At 37.7% G+C, this 15,229-nt stretch overlaps 1 non-coding gene across 1 annotated transcript; it reads left to right on the top strand.

The window, feature by feature from the left end:
- The first annotated feature begins 12,286 nt into the window (after positions 1 to 12,286).
- LOC111767155 (small nucleolar RNA SNORA17) lies at positions 12,287 to 12,422 on the top strand. Its single transcript, XR_002799043.1, has one exon. It is a non-coding gene; the product is annotated as a small nucleolar RNA SNORA17 (small nucleolar RNA).
- The last annotated feature ends 2,807 nt before the right edge of the window (positions 12,423 to 15,229 follow it).

Below are 15,229 nucleotides of genomic sequence, written 5' to 3'. Positions count from 1 at the left end.
AATGAGAAGTGTTGGTTATATTCATTGTAATGTATTATCACCACCTCTATCCATTTCTACATATTTAAAATCAATCTTATTAAATATTCTATATACATTCAGCATCAGCACCCCCTTCTCAACCTACATTCTGTCTCCTACTAACCTATACTTTAGAGTTTAACTCCATACATTTACTCAGCATATTTAGTTCATATCAGTGAGACAATACAATATTCGTCTTTTTGGGTCTGATTTATTTCATGTAACATGATATCCTCAAGGTTCATCCATGTTGTCATATGCATCATCAGTTCATGCCTTCTTACCAGTGAATAGCATTCCATTGTAAGTATATAACACATTGTACTTAACCATACATCGGTTGATGGGCACTTAGGTTGTTTCCATCTTTTAGCAATTGTGCATAATGCCTCTATGAACATCAGTGTGCAAATATCTGTTCATGTCCTTGATTTCAATTCTTTTGAATGTATTCCTAGTAACAGGATTGCTGGATTATACAGGAGTTCTATACTTAGCATCCTAAGGAACCACCAAATGGTGTTTCATAGAAGCTGCACCATTGTACTTTTCTGCCAACAGTGGAGTGTTCCTATTTCTCCACATCCTCTCCTGCACTTGCAGTTTTGTGTTTTTTTTTGAATAATGATTAATTTTTAAGGCATGAAATGTAACTCATTATAGTTTTGATATGCATTTCCCTAACAGCTAGTGATGATGTCGAGCATTTTTTTCATGTGCCTTTTGGCCATTTGTATTTCCTCTTTGGAAAAAGTTTTTTCAAGTCTTTTGCCCATTTTTAATTGGGTTACTTGTCTTTTTATCATTGCATGAAAATATTGCATGAAAATCAAACACTTGTCAGATATGTGGTTCCTGAAAATCTTCTCCCATTCATTAGGCTGTCTTTCCACCTTCTTCATAAAGTCATTTGAAACACAAAATTGTTTAAATTTGAGGGAGTCCTATTTATTTATTTTTTCTTTGAATACTTTGCTTTGGGTGTAAGGTTTTTAAAACCACCACTTACCTCAAGATCTTGAAGATGCTTCCCTTCTAGGAGTTTTATGGTTATAGCTTTTGTACTTAGGTCCTTGATCCATTGTGAGTTAATTTTTATATAAGGTGTGAGATAAAGGTCTTCTTTATTTCTTTTAAATATGGATATTCAATTATCCCAGCAGCATTTGTTGAATAATCTGTTCTTGTCCAGCTGGTGGGCTTGGATAGCCTTGTTAAAATCACTTAACCATGAGGTGAGGGTCTATTTCCAGACTCCCAATTAAATCCCATTGATTAATTTGTTCATCCCTATGCCAGTCCCATACTGTTTTTACCACTATAGCTAAATAATATGCTTTAAAGTCAGTAAGTGAAAGTCCTCCAACTTCACCTTCTTTTTAAAAATATTTTTGACTATTTGCAGTCATTTACCTTTCCATTTAACTTTGATAATTGACCTTTTCAATTCTGAATTAAAAAAAGGTTGCTGGAATTTTTACTGGGATTGCATTGAATCTGTAAATCAGTATAGGTAGAATTGATGTCTTAATGGCATTTCTTCTTCCAATCCATGAACACAGAATATCCTTACCTTTTTAAGGTCTTCTTTAGTTTCTTTTAGCAATGTTGTGTAGTTTTCAGAAAAAAGGTCTTTTATGTCCTTGGTTGATTCCTAAATATTTGATTCTTTTAGTTGCTATTTTAAATGAACTTTTTTTCTGACTTCTTCCTCAGTTTTCTCAATGGGTATGGAAACACTATTGGCTTTTGTGTATTAATCTTGTATCCTACCACTTTGCTGAAGTTGTCCATTAGTTCTAGTAGCTTTCTTGTGGGATTTATTGAGATTTTCTAGGTATAAGATCATATTATCAGTGAAGAGTGAAATTTTTCCTTCTTCCTTTCCTATTTGAGTGACTTTATTTCTTTTACTTGACTAATTGTTCTAGCTAGAACTCTAGCACAATATTGACTAACAGTGGAGACAGTGGTTATCCTTTTCTGTTTCCCATTTCAGCAGGAAAGATTTCAATATTTCACCATTGAGTAAAATGTTATCTGTGGGTTTTTCATATATACACTTCATTACATTGAGAAATTTTCCTTCTATTCCTATATTTTGGAGTGTTTTAATCAAAAAAGGGTGTTGTATTTTGTCAAATTCCTTTTCTGCATCATTTGATATGATCATGTGATTTTTCTTCTTCAATTTATTCACATGGTATATGACATTGATTTTCTAATGTTGAACCACTCTTGCATACCTGGTATTAAATCCACTTGATCATGGAGTATAACTCTTTTAATGTGCTATTGGATTCTGTTAGCATGAATTATATTGAGGATTTTGCTTCTGTATTCATTAGAGATATGTAATTTACTTTTTTTGGTAATATCTTTATTTGGCTTTGATATTAAGGTGGTGTTTTAAAAAAGATTGAAATAATGCAAAGCACTTTCTCTAATGGAATGAAGCTAGAAATCAATAACATATAGAAAAAGGGAAAATTCACAAATATTTGGAGATTAAAGAAAAATAAAATTTTTAATTACAGGGATGTTCAAAGTGAAAAGACAGGCCATTTTGATGTTGAATGAAATAATATAAAAAATCAAAATTATATGTCTAAAGAAAAGATTTCAGGTCCTGTCTGTAAACTAAAGTCTAACAAAGGTGGGGCCAGGATTTGGGGTTGGGGATACTTTCTAAATTGTTTTAAAACCTGGGAATTGGGTGCAGGGCTGGTCAATATAGAAGATTGTTGAATAGGCTAGAAATTTGTACAAATACATATGGACTCACTTTTTTCTTTTTTTTTTTTTTTAAAGACCCATTTATTTATTTAATTTCCCCCCTTCCCCCGGTTGTCCGTTCCTGGTGTCCATCTGCTGCGTCCTGTCTCCCCGTCCGCCCCTGTCGTCGCCAGCGGCACTGGAAGCGCGGGCGGCGCCACTCCTGGGCAGGCTGCCCCCTCTTTTCACGCTGGGCGGCTTTTCCTCACGGGGGCACTCCTTGCGCGTGGGGCTCCCCCACGCGGGGGACGCGTGGCACGGCACTCCTTGCGCGCATCAGCACTGCGCATGGCCAGCTCCACACGGGTCAAGGAGGCCCGGGGCTTGAACCGCGGACCTCCCATATGGTAGACGGACGCCCCAACCACTGGGCCAAAGTCCGCCTCCCTGGACTCACTTAAGTACTTCTTAAATCATACTCATGTGGGTCATTAGCCTTGAGTGCCTGTATCCAATGAATGTTTGTCTTTTGTATGTCACCTCTGTGAAATCTTTCCAGCTAGGATCTATTTCTCTTTTTTCCGTATGACCACTTACACATCTGACTGTATTTTAGTTTTTAATATATATACTTGTCTTTCTTTTCCAGAGATGGTAAGTTCGAAGGGTAGAAAGCTTTACTCAGGTTTTTGTCCCTTACTCCTGATAGCTAATGGCAAGTGTCTTACACATAATAGACTCTATATAAATATTTGCTGAACGAATGGGCAAGGAAACAATATATCAATTGGATATAATCATATTAAAAACCTATGAGGTTTTGATTGGAAATGACTTCCTTAATTGTTACCCTAATCATTAAATTGTATTTACTATGCCCCCAGGAATAGATGTTTTTATACTGAGTTGCTGAGTCTAACTAGGATATCAATTCCATTTTAATTTTATGGAATGTGTCCAATGAATGTCTTAACCCATAATTGGGATTAAATTCTCATTTTATCAAGTGCACCAGACTCACACCTAAAAGTGAACTTACTTAGAGCTATTCTAACCCCGGTAGGACAGAACATAGAAGACTACATTCTGGCTCTGATATAGGACTCATCAGCAATGTGGGAATTTTGATTTTGTATTAATTGTATGTGTCTTATGTCAGGTGGACATGTTTGATACTGAGGTTATAAGGTATCCAAATACAAACATAATCATAAAAGGAAAAATTAATTTAATTTAGATGTTTTCTACCAAAATGCTCCTTCCTTTATCAGTATTAATTTATCCTTTTTCTGTCATCCATAGTGTCGACGTAGAGTTCCAAAAAAATAGAATGCTAATTATTTCCTCAAATCTATTGACTTTACCTTTACTAAATCATCTCTGGGGTGACATATAAGCATCTATTCTTAATGACAACTTCCCATCAGCAAAATCACACATCAATGAAGCTATGGTTCATTTGGAGTTATGCTGTCTCTAAGATGACAGACTGAAATATAAAGATAGCTAACATTTATTGAGTGCATGCTGTAAGTCAGACTGCAACCTAAGTGCTTCACGTATATTCACTTATTGAGTTTCACAGCAATCCTGTTTAGCTAAGTTTCACAGCTGGTTAAGCAGAACTAGGATTTGGACCCAGGCAGTCTAGTTTGAACCTGTCTGAATTTTTCTCATCTAATTTTAAACTTCCCTTTCTTAAACTTTTCTAAGCCTCTTGCTTCTCCTGCTTGGAGCCTTCATCATGACCTCCAGTTCCTTGACCTCTCCCTTTTTTTCTTCTACCTTCCCATTCTATCTCACTTGCCATGGGTTCATTGGTTATCCAATGCAACAGTGCAATTGCTATCACCCAGGAGTCCTCTGATCCATGACCTTTTGCTTTCTCTTTGGTCACTCTCCAACACTAAGCAACTGACCACTACCCAAGTTCTCTTAAGGAGTCAGCCCTTGTGGCAAGTAATTACACAGTTATGTTGAGAAAATACAAGTTCAAACAGTCTAACTTATCTGGGCTTTTGCTATGGCCCAGTAAAACTGTTTATATAATCCCTTAGCTTACCCCCTATTTTATCTCCTTATGTTAGTATTTTTTAACCTTTTTTGTTCCATAGACCTCTTTGCCAGGCAGGGGAAAAACCAGACTCCTTACTAAGTCCACACTATACTGTGGTTTAATAAATATATCACACCCTCACCAACACATTCCCACAAGACTGTGTCGTTTTTTTAAAATTTTCAATTCAAGCTTATGAACCCCCTGAAATCCTTCCATGGACCCCTGGTTAAGAACCCCTACCCTAAGTCATCAACATCCCTAGGCCTATCTCACTTTCAGCAGATGGCCTCAATTCCTATTTTGCTGAGACACTTGTCAATATTTTCCTCTTCTCAGCCTCTAAATTATTCTATCTCTTTTCATCCTCTCTTATCTTCCTGTCAGAGAGGAAGAAAGATTCTTCCATTTTAAAGTGGACCTCTTTACCTGTGCTTTTGATCTGTTCCCATGGAGCCTCTTCTAGGAAGTTATCATTTATTCTCTTGATTTCCTATCTTCCAACAGTCTATTCTTAGTGATGACATCCCCTCAGCAAAATAACACATTTGAGCCACCTTTACTGTAAGAACAAAGCAGAATACAACCCTCTAAAGCTTAATTGTTCTACACCTTAAATTACCAGTCTCTCCTATCTTAGCCTTTCTGACAATTTCTTGAAAGGGTGGTTTAACCTTACTGTTTCTTCTGAATATAATTCTTGTGGATAGTATGCCACAAAACCCAGAATGGATATTTAGTTTACATTGTACTTCAGCCACTTGCATAATGAGATTCTGGGTCTGGTTTTCAGAAATCTCAAGTGTGTGGCTACACAAAACAAGATTTTCTTTCAGGAAATACATTGAAAATTTTACCTGTGGAGTTTTAAAGTTGCAAATTTAAAGCCTTCAGCTCATTCCTTTCTTTTATAACTGTATCCAGCATAGGTAGGAACCACTGGTTAACATCATTATACCATTTATTCCACAAAACTCTGTTATCAAAAAAACATTCTCATTCAGAGCCTTGCCTCTTATAAGCATGGAAGTAGTTGTATCCAGTGGTGGTGGTACTTTGTGCATCTCTATTGCCAACTCATGCCATGGACCATAGACTATTAGTGGCATCTTGATTATTTGAAATTGAGTCATTAGTGCCTTTAAGTCTAGTCAGTGTAGAGTGCCAGTTGCAAAAACTACAGAACCAAGTAAAAAATCCCATTTTTAAGATTCTGTTTCTCAGGAACCAATCCTGGTTCCAAGCTGTATTATGGCAGTGTTCTTTAAGGAAACAGAACTAGCAGAAGATATCTGTAAATATTATGAGATTTTATAAAATTGTCTTGGGGAGTTGATGTACCTCAAGTGGGTGAGTGCCTGGGTTCAATCCCCAGTACCTCCTAAAAAAAATGCCTTACATGACTATGGGAATGCATGAGTACAAATTCCTTAGGGAAGGTTATAAGCTGGAAAGTTCAATGAAAGTTTTTGGTGAATTTTCTGGGAGATGGCTGGTTGAAGTAGAGATAGGAATATTCACTTCCAACTGCTGAAATAATCACTTCTCCTTTTAATGCCTTCAATTGATTAGATGAGACATCACTCATTGCTGAAGGCAATTTCCTCAGTTAATTGTAGATGTACTAGGCTATAAATGCAATCAATTGCTAATGATTTAAGTCCATGAAATGTCCTCACATTACCAGTTAGGCCAATATTTGCTTGACCAAATAACCAGACATCATTACCTGGCCAAGAAGACATATGAATCTAATACTATTACGCCATCATTAAAGTGATGTTTATAAAGATTTACCAACAACCTAAAAATAAAAAATATATAAAATAATATGAAAATATGCAGTCTGTTTATTTTCTATCACTTTATAATAATTCAGTATCATCTCAAATAGCAGTATGTTGTTTAATCTTTTAACAAGCGGCTCTCTGCAGGGAAAATCCTGACTTGAGGAGTTTGCCAATTTCCATGGAGTAAATACTCCCTCCCTGACTGTAACATGAAGTTATAACATGAAGTTACTGAATGCAAAGCTGGGAAGAGAGATGCATAATTGGCTCTGTGAGCTGGTAAGACTTGACTCTAGCACACACTGACAACCATTTTTAAATTATTAGAAAGAAGGCTTGATAAAATACTCTGTACTTTCAATACTGAAAAGAACAAATCCTTTACAACTTTATCTTATTTTCAGATGCATCTGGTCCTACAGGCAAAGAAAATTGTGACTTCCAATATTAGTTACTTATTTTGAAGTGTTGTTCAAAAACATCACAGTCTCAGTTTGGGTTTCAGAAACCCAGACTACGGATTTAATCACAGAGGGAGAGTAGATATTATTAACAAAGGAATGTAGTTGAGTAAAGGTTGTGATTACAGAGGAAATAAGACATGTCCTTGGTATAATTTAGAGAAATCACTCTATGAAATAATTTTAAACCCAAGGCTAAGATAGCAACTGAAAAGCTTTCATTTGGAAGTGATTTGCTTAGGAAATCCAGGAGAAACATGATTGGTTCTAAAATGTAAATATTAGGTTTATTTACAGAATAGGACCAAAAAAAAGAAGACCAGAAGTTGGCAATGGGAGGAATTTCTTTAGGAGAAATATTGTGATTTAAAGGATAACCATTTAGATAAAAAAGTAGAAGGAGAGAGTAGCTCCTGGGTCTAACTGCTGTTAAAGAAATTACTCAAAAAGAGAGATTTTAATTATTAAATTCTGGAAGATGTATAAGTTAATTATTGCTCTGTAACAAACAATTACAATTACAGAATCTCAATGGCATGTATTAATAACTATTCTCATTCGTCTATGGGTCATCTGGGCTTTGGCTGATCTAGACTAGGCTTGGCCAGACAGACTTCAAACTGTAGGTCTAAGGTTAGTCTAAGGTTTAGTTGAGGCAGTTCTTCTCCAACTGTGTTTTTTCTAGGTTCAGCAACTATCAGGAGAAAGCTCTTCTCATGATAATTGCAGAGGTGCAAGAGAGCAAATGGATACCCAAGAATTTTTAAGACCTAGGCTTGCGACTGGCGCACTGTCATTTCTGTCTCCATAGCACTGACTAAAACAAGCTACATAGCTAACCTCAAAGATGATGTGTGGGAATGTACACCCTATCCATAATGAGAAATGGCAGGAATAATTGGGCCAAATATTCACTCTACTACAGCAGTTTATGATAGTAAAGAGAGATCAGGAAGGGCAAAAAGAGAAGTTGAGTTTAGACGCAGTTGCAACATATGTTTCAAGCAATCTAACAGGGCCTCTGGGGCTGGATTGACCCTCCATAGTTTTCCACAACTGAGAGTGTCCTATACTTTGTAGTCTCACATTTGCCAGTCATTGGGTATTGACTTCTTCCTGGTCAGGTATAATCTGGGAGAGACAACTACTCTAAGTGGAGGGAAATTCCTGTAGAAGGACTCAGCTGTGAACTGTCAGTAGACAACATTGTCAGCAGCTGGAAAAATAATGCCTTGGACCTGAGGTGCAGGTTTGGGTTAGGGGTGGTCTGGGCAATGCTCCACAGCATCTATTGCAGGAAGTAAATCTAGAAAATATTTGAGAAATGCCCTTTTAAATGTTTAGGTCCATGCTTCTCACATTATTGAAAACACTTGACAAACTTTTAAAAATTTCTGGTGTCCAGTCTTCCAAAAATAGGACAATATTTTAAGTCCAAAGAGTGGCATCTAACTGAAATCTGTGTATCATATTATATTCTTTTTAATAAAGATTAGGAAAAAAGCATTGGTAGTACAAGGTGAAGGTAGGGTATGTTCAATTTGCTTAGATGTTTATTATAGTGACATAGCAGCCATCTTCCTATAGGGCTTGCTGCATGTTGTCTTCTGATAGCTCCAAAGACATTTTGCATCAAAGAGGCTGCGATATGTTCATAGAAGAATTCTCCAGGGCTGTCTAGGACCATGTTTAGGAATACTGAACTGAGTTAGGTTTCAGCTAGAGACTATAGGCATTTACTCTAGAATTTTTTCTTTTTTATTAATAATTTTTTGTTAGATAAATTATACATTTACTGAAATATCATACCTAACATATGTAAAATATAGAGTTCCCATATACCACCCTATCATTAATACCTTAGCTTTAGATTCTTAACACTGTTGTATATCCCTTTCCTCTCCTCTCTGATCCCACAGAGCATGGAGCAAAGAAAGGGCCACTCTCTCTCTCTCCGACAGCATTTGGTTCCTTCAGAAGAGCTGAAGATAGAGCCTCTGGTATTTCTTCACCCCCATCCTCTACTTCTCATTTCTTTTCATAGAAAGGATGAATTGTGTGATTGGTGAAATTGTGGAAAGAGATAATACAAATAGCTCAGGCCCTTGTGGATTCTCTCACAGCTTTACTATGCATTAAGGAATAAACATCCTTTTTGTCTATTCCTGTTTCCATGTTTTGGTACAATTGGATTAGGGCTTCCTTAGAGAGAGAGGGCTGAAGTGGCATTGCTTTTCAACTTGCCCTTGGGTGACTCCTTGGCAAACAGATGTGCAATAGTCATAGTACCCTTTGCAGCCAGCTCAGTGAAGTTTTATTTTTCCTTTTTACTTTTAATTGCATTTTTTTGAGATACATGGATCATGAAAATGTTACATTAAAAAATATAAAAGCTTCCCACATATACTACACCCCAACCCTCCCACTCCTCCCACATCAGTAACCTCTTTCATCATTGTGGCACATTCATTGCATTTGTGAATATATTTTGGAGCACTGTTGCACTGCATGGATTATAGTTTACATTGTAGTTTACACTCTCCCCCAGTACATTCAGTGGGTTATGGTAGGATATATAATGTCCAGCATCTGTCCCTGCAATATCATTTAGGACAACTCCAAGTCTCAAAAATGCCCCCATATCAATATTTATTCTAAGGGCTACATATGGAGGAAAAGAATAACAAGACTGATTATGCCTGCAGGTCCATGCTTACTTCCACAATTTGGAAATAAAGCTAATGTTTTGATCTCCATCTGACTCCTGTATTAATTCTCAATTGATTTAGAACCTGTGGAGCTCAGGGGGAATGAGTGTGACTGGCCTCTTAGACATCTCAACACATGTATATTAGCTGGTGAACATTAGGCAATCTCATTCCTTGAAGGTATTTCCTGCTGTGGGTGATAAATAATCCTCAAATGAATCTTTCTTTTAATTTCATTGACACCATGCTATTTTCTGAATATTAATTTGATTTTCCATGCATCTTGATACTTGAAAGAGGGGCTTCTTGTATAGGGAAGTCTGGCATTCTAAGCAATCATGAGATGGGGCTTTCCTGAATTTTAATGAAAACTTTGACCTATTGTTAACTTAAAAAATTAGAAATTTTGATAATTTCTGGATTGACTAAATGTGACACAGGACAATATTCTGAACTTTTCTAACTTCATCAAGGTAAGTTTCCCTATGTGTCCTCTCATCTGGATAATGTCATTTATTTTTTCCTCACCATAATAAACACCTTTCGCTGCAGGGACAATTGCCGGATATTCTATGTCCTCCCATGGCCCACTGGATGGAACGTGGGAGAGTGTGGGCTATGGTGTGGACCATAGGCCATGGGGTGCAGTGATGCACAGAGATGTACTCACCAGATGCAATGGATGTGTCATGATGATGGGGGAGAGTGTTAATGTGGGGGGAGTGGTGGGGTGGGGGCGGTGGGGGTGAATGGGGACCTCATATTTTTTGAATGTAATATTTTTTTAAAAAATGAATATATTGAGTAGAATTTGAAAAAAAATAAAAATAAACACCTTTTAATCTTCCTAGCTCTAATAGTTACTGGATAAACTCTCAGAGTGTGAAATTTGGTTATTTTAATATACAGATTTACCATTTACTTATGTTTTGTCTTTGAAAGTTCCAGATTAGTCACCAAGCCTAGGGCAAAAAGAGCCAGATCAGGGCAGACAGTCCAAATCACCTGTCAGTCAGTTTCCCAGCAAACCAGTCAGAAAACAAGTAAGGACATCTAATTAAGAAGTAATTGTTAGACCATTTAACTTGCTGTAATACTACTGGCCTTTCTGTTTTTAGGTTTTAAATAGACAGACCTGATGGATTAGGTTGAAAACATTTCAGGCAACTTTAGAACTAGGCAATCACCAACTCCCTCTTTCTCTTTTACTTTTAAGACAATTTGGGCTGTTTTGAAGGCCCAGTGTTACAGTGCTTCTGGAACTGTCCTGATATCTTCCTATCTCTTAGTCAATTAAGGCACTTTGGTTTTTTTTTTTTTTTTAAGTGAGTAAAGACTAACCCTTCAGTTCTTAGACTGTTAATGTGATATTTTTGTAATTCTAATGTATGCACTTCTTACACATTTAAGCAAATGTTCCTTTGCCTTTTATCATACCCTCATCTGCCTCAGTGATGCTAGACTCATCTGTATCCCTCTGGCAACAAAAGAGAAGGTTTTAAATTTGAAATGGAAGAGTGCTTGATTCGCAAGAAGTGTAAAACCTAGGAGGAAAATAACTCATTTTCTCTATAATGTAATCATGGATTCATATTCTAAAGTAACTTAGGGTGATAACAAGATAGTATTCTGACAATACTAAAAAGATAGTATTTTAATGTTCCTTCGTTCTTGAGAAGAAGTACTGAATTCTTGGTTTTCTTTCCCTACTCTCCCCAGCCTAGTTTCATGCCTCTCTGTGTCTTTCCTGAACACTTGTAATTGTCTCCTAATTGGACTTCACTTTTCACTGCTTTTTTTCTAATTTAATATCTACACTGCTGCTAGAGTAATTATTCAATTAGTAATTAAAAATTTTTTAAATTGTGGTAACATATATATATATAACACTAAATTTCCCATTTCAACTATTTTTAAATGTCTAATTCAGTGGTATTAATTACATTCACAAAGTTTTTGCCTGCGAACAAACCTCTTCAAGGCTAGTAGCTAAACATAACCATTTTATTTAAGTATGGGATTCTGTGAGGCAAGAATTTCGATAGGGGATAGAAGGGTTCCTTGAATCTACTCCTCAATGTCTGGGGCCTCAACCAGGGCTACTTGGCTATCTGAGGGTGACTCAAATGGCTGGAGTCTGGAATAATCTGGAAGCTTCTTTACTCACTTGTATAGCATCTTGGCAGGGTTGGTTAGAAAGCTAGACTCAGTTGCGACTGTTGATCAGAGCACCCATGTGCAATCTCTCCAGCATGGCTTACTCATGGTGTAGTTGGACCTCTTACATGATAGTTGTCTTATTCCAGAGTGAGCATCCTAAGAAAATCAGCTGGAAGCTACATGGTCCTTTATGACCTAGTCTTAGAAGTCAAATAGTGTCACTTCTGCCATACTCTACTAGTTTTGAAGCAGTCGCAAGCCTGCCCAGATTCAAGAGGAGGGGCCATAGATTCCATTTATTAAGGGGAGGAATGTCAAAGAATTTGTCGTTCTTTAAACAGAATCACTACAGTGACCTTAATAATGCATGTCCTTGCCTCCAGAGGCACTGCAGATGTGGCTGCTGTGTCACGTTTGTGTCATTAGGTGGCGGAAAGAAGAAAGGCTATGTTTACTCTTGCTCAGTATTCTGACCCGTGAATGCTTGAATGATTAATAGCCTGACATTTGGGAAAAAAAAGAAAGAAAAAAAAAAAAGGAGAAAAAAGGAAAAAAAATGTATGTCTGTTTACACTCTCCCCCAGTCCACCCAGTGGGCCATGGCAGGACATACAATGTCCAGCATCTGTCCCTGCAGTACCATCCAGGACAATTCCAAGGCCTGAAAATGCTCCCACATCACATCTCTTCTTCCCTCTCCCTACTCTCAGTATCTACCGTGGCCACTTCTCCACATCAGTGCTACAATTTCTCCATTACTAATCACAATAGTTCCATAGTAGAATATTAGTAAGTCAACTCTAATCTATACTCTATTCCTCCATCCTGTGGACCCTGGGATGGTTATGACCACTCCACCTCTATGTTGAGAGGAGGCTTAGATTCCACAGGGATGATGGATGCAATTCTCCTGCTTGCAGTTGTAGGTACTATTATCCATATGGGGCTGCAGTGCTTCAAAATGTATTCACCAAATGCAGTGAATGTGCCATTATGATGAAAGAGGTTGTTGATGTGGGAGGAGTGGGGTGAGGAGAGTGGAGAGTATGTGAGGACCTCACATTTTTTGAAAGTAACATTTAAAATAAAATAGAGAAAAAAAATGTATGTCTGAACCAGTGATTCCCTGTTTAATATATTTCTGTTTCTTCCTCATCAATAGAATAAATTCACTCTTGGCATAGACACAAAATATATACAACCCAGTCACAATCATACCGTGATGGTTAAGTTTATGTGTCAACTTGGCCAGGTTATGGTGTCCAGTTGTCTGGTCAAGCAAGCACTAGCCTGATTGTTAATGTGAGGATATTTTGTGTACTCAAATCATCAGTATGCTGACTGCTCTGTGGCTGATTATATCTACAACCAACTGAGGAGATTTCTTCAACAAAGAGATAAGTCTCATCCAATCAGTTAAAGGCTTTAAAAGGAGGACTGATGATTTCAGCATTCATAAGAGAGAATTTCCATCACTATTTCAGCCAGCCAGCTTCTCTTGGGGAATTCATCGATACCTTTCCTTGGCATTCCCAGCTTGCAGCCTGTCCTAGGGAATTTGGACTTGCCTATCCCAAAGTCACATGAGATAATTCTTATAAAAATAAAATATTTACAGTTATCTCCTGTCAGTTCTGTTTCCCTATGCAACTCTGACAAATAGAGCTTTTGTACCATGCAGAAAACAGATGGATTTTGGAGGGTGATAATGGATAATCATAAGCTTAAACGCTGTTGACTTGAATGACAGCTGCTCTTCTGGATGCGTCATAATTGCTTGAGCAAATCAGCACATCACTTCATACCTGGTATGCAGCCCTATTGATCTGAAAAATGCTTTTTTCTCAATTGCTATTAGTAAAGATCAGAAACAATTTGCTTTCAGCTAACAAGGCCAGCTATACAGCTTAACTGTCCTAACTCAGTGGCATATCAACTCTCCATCCCTATGTCATAATCTAGTCTGCAGGGAACTTGATCATCCCTCCCGCCCATGAGACATTATATTGATCCTACTGATGATATTATGTTGCTTGGACATAGTAAGTAAGAAGTAGAAACTACTCTAGACTTATTGGTAATGCATTTGCATGTCAGACAGTGAGATAAATTCAACAAAAATATTGGGTCCTTCCCCCTCAGTGAAATATCTAGGTGTGTGTAGTATATGTTGAGATATCCCTTCTAAGATGAAGGATAAGCCGTTGCATCTGTCCCTTCCTACAACCAAAAAAAGAGGCAAAACCCTGAGTTGCGCTCTGGATTTTGGAGACAACGTATTCTTCATTTGAGTGGGCGACTGCGGCCCATTATTGAGTGACTTGAAAATTGCTGGTTTTGAATAGGGACCAGTCTGCAACAGGTCCAGGCTGCTGTGCAAGCTACTCCTCAGTTGGGCCATATGACACAGCAGACCTCATGGTGCTGGAAATATCAGTGGCAAATACAAATGCTGTTTGAGCCTTTGACAGGTCCCTATAGGAGAATCACAATGCAGACACTTAGGATTTTGCCATCTTTTGGAGATAACCTCTCTCCTTCTGAGAAACAGCTTTTGGCCAGCTACTGGACTTTAGTAGAGACTGAACACTTAACTATGGGCCACCAAGTTACAATGAGACTTGAGTTGCCTATCATGAGCTGGATGTTGTCTGACTACCAAATCATAAAGTTGGGTATGCACAGCAGCATTCCATCATCAAATGGAAGTAGTATATATGAGACAGGGCTTGAGTGTGTCCTACGGCACAAGTACTTTACATGAGGAAGTGGCCCAAAAGCCAATGTCCCCTCACTCCTGCTCCCTTACCTTCTCTTTTCCAGCCCACAACCATGGCCTCTTGGGGAGTTCCTTACAATCAGTTGCCTGAGGAAGGGAAAACTCAGGCCTAGTTACAGATGGTTCTACAAGTGAACAACTGCAGCACTGTAGCCACTTTCTGGGATATCAAAGAAGGACAATGGTGAGGAAAAATCCTCCTAGGGGGTGTAACTTCAAGCAATAAACCTGGTTGTTCATTTTGCTTGGAAGAGAAAACGGCCAAAAGTGAGATTCTTCACTGATTCATGAGCTGGACTGGTTTGGCTGGATGATCAGGGACTTGGAACATAATTGGAAAGTTGGTGACAAAGAGGCTGGGCAAGATATATGTATAGACCTTCCTGAGTGGGCAAAAAGCATGAAGGTATTTGTGTCCCACATGAATGCCCAGAAGAGGTTGACTTCAGCAGAGGAAGATTTTAAAAATAAAATGTTATTGACGTATATCATTCATACATGAATATAAATAAACAATAAGTATATACAAAAGTTGT

Source organism: Dasypus novemcinctus, chromosome 11, assembly GCF_030445035.2.
Source record: "Dasypus novemcinctus isolate mDasNov1 chromosome 11, mDasNov1.1.hap2, whole genome shotgun sequence".
Taxonomy (NCBI): domain Eukaryota; kingdom Metazoa; phylum Chordata; class Mammalia; order Cingulata; family Dasypodidae; genus Dasypus; species Dasypus novemcinctus.
The sequence above is the reverse complement of the archived record's forward strand: the minus strand, read 5'-3'. Positions and strand labels throughout refer to the sequence as shown.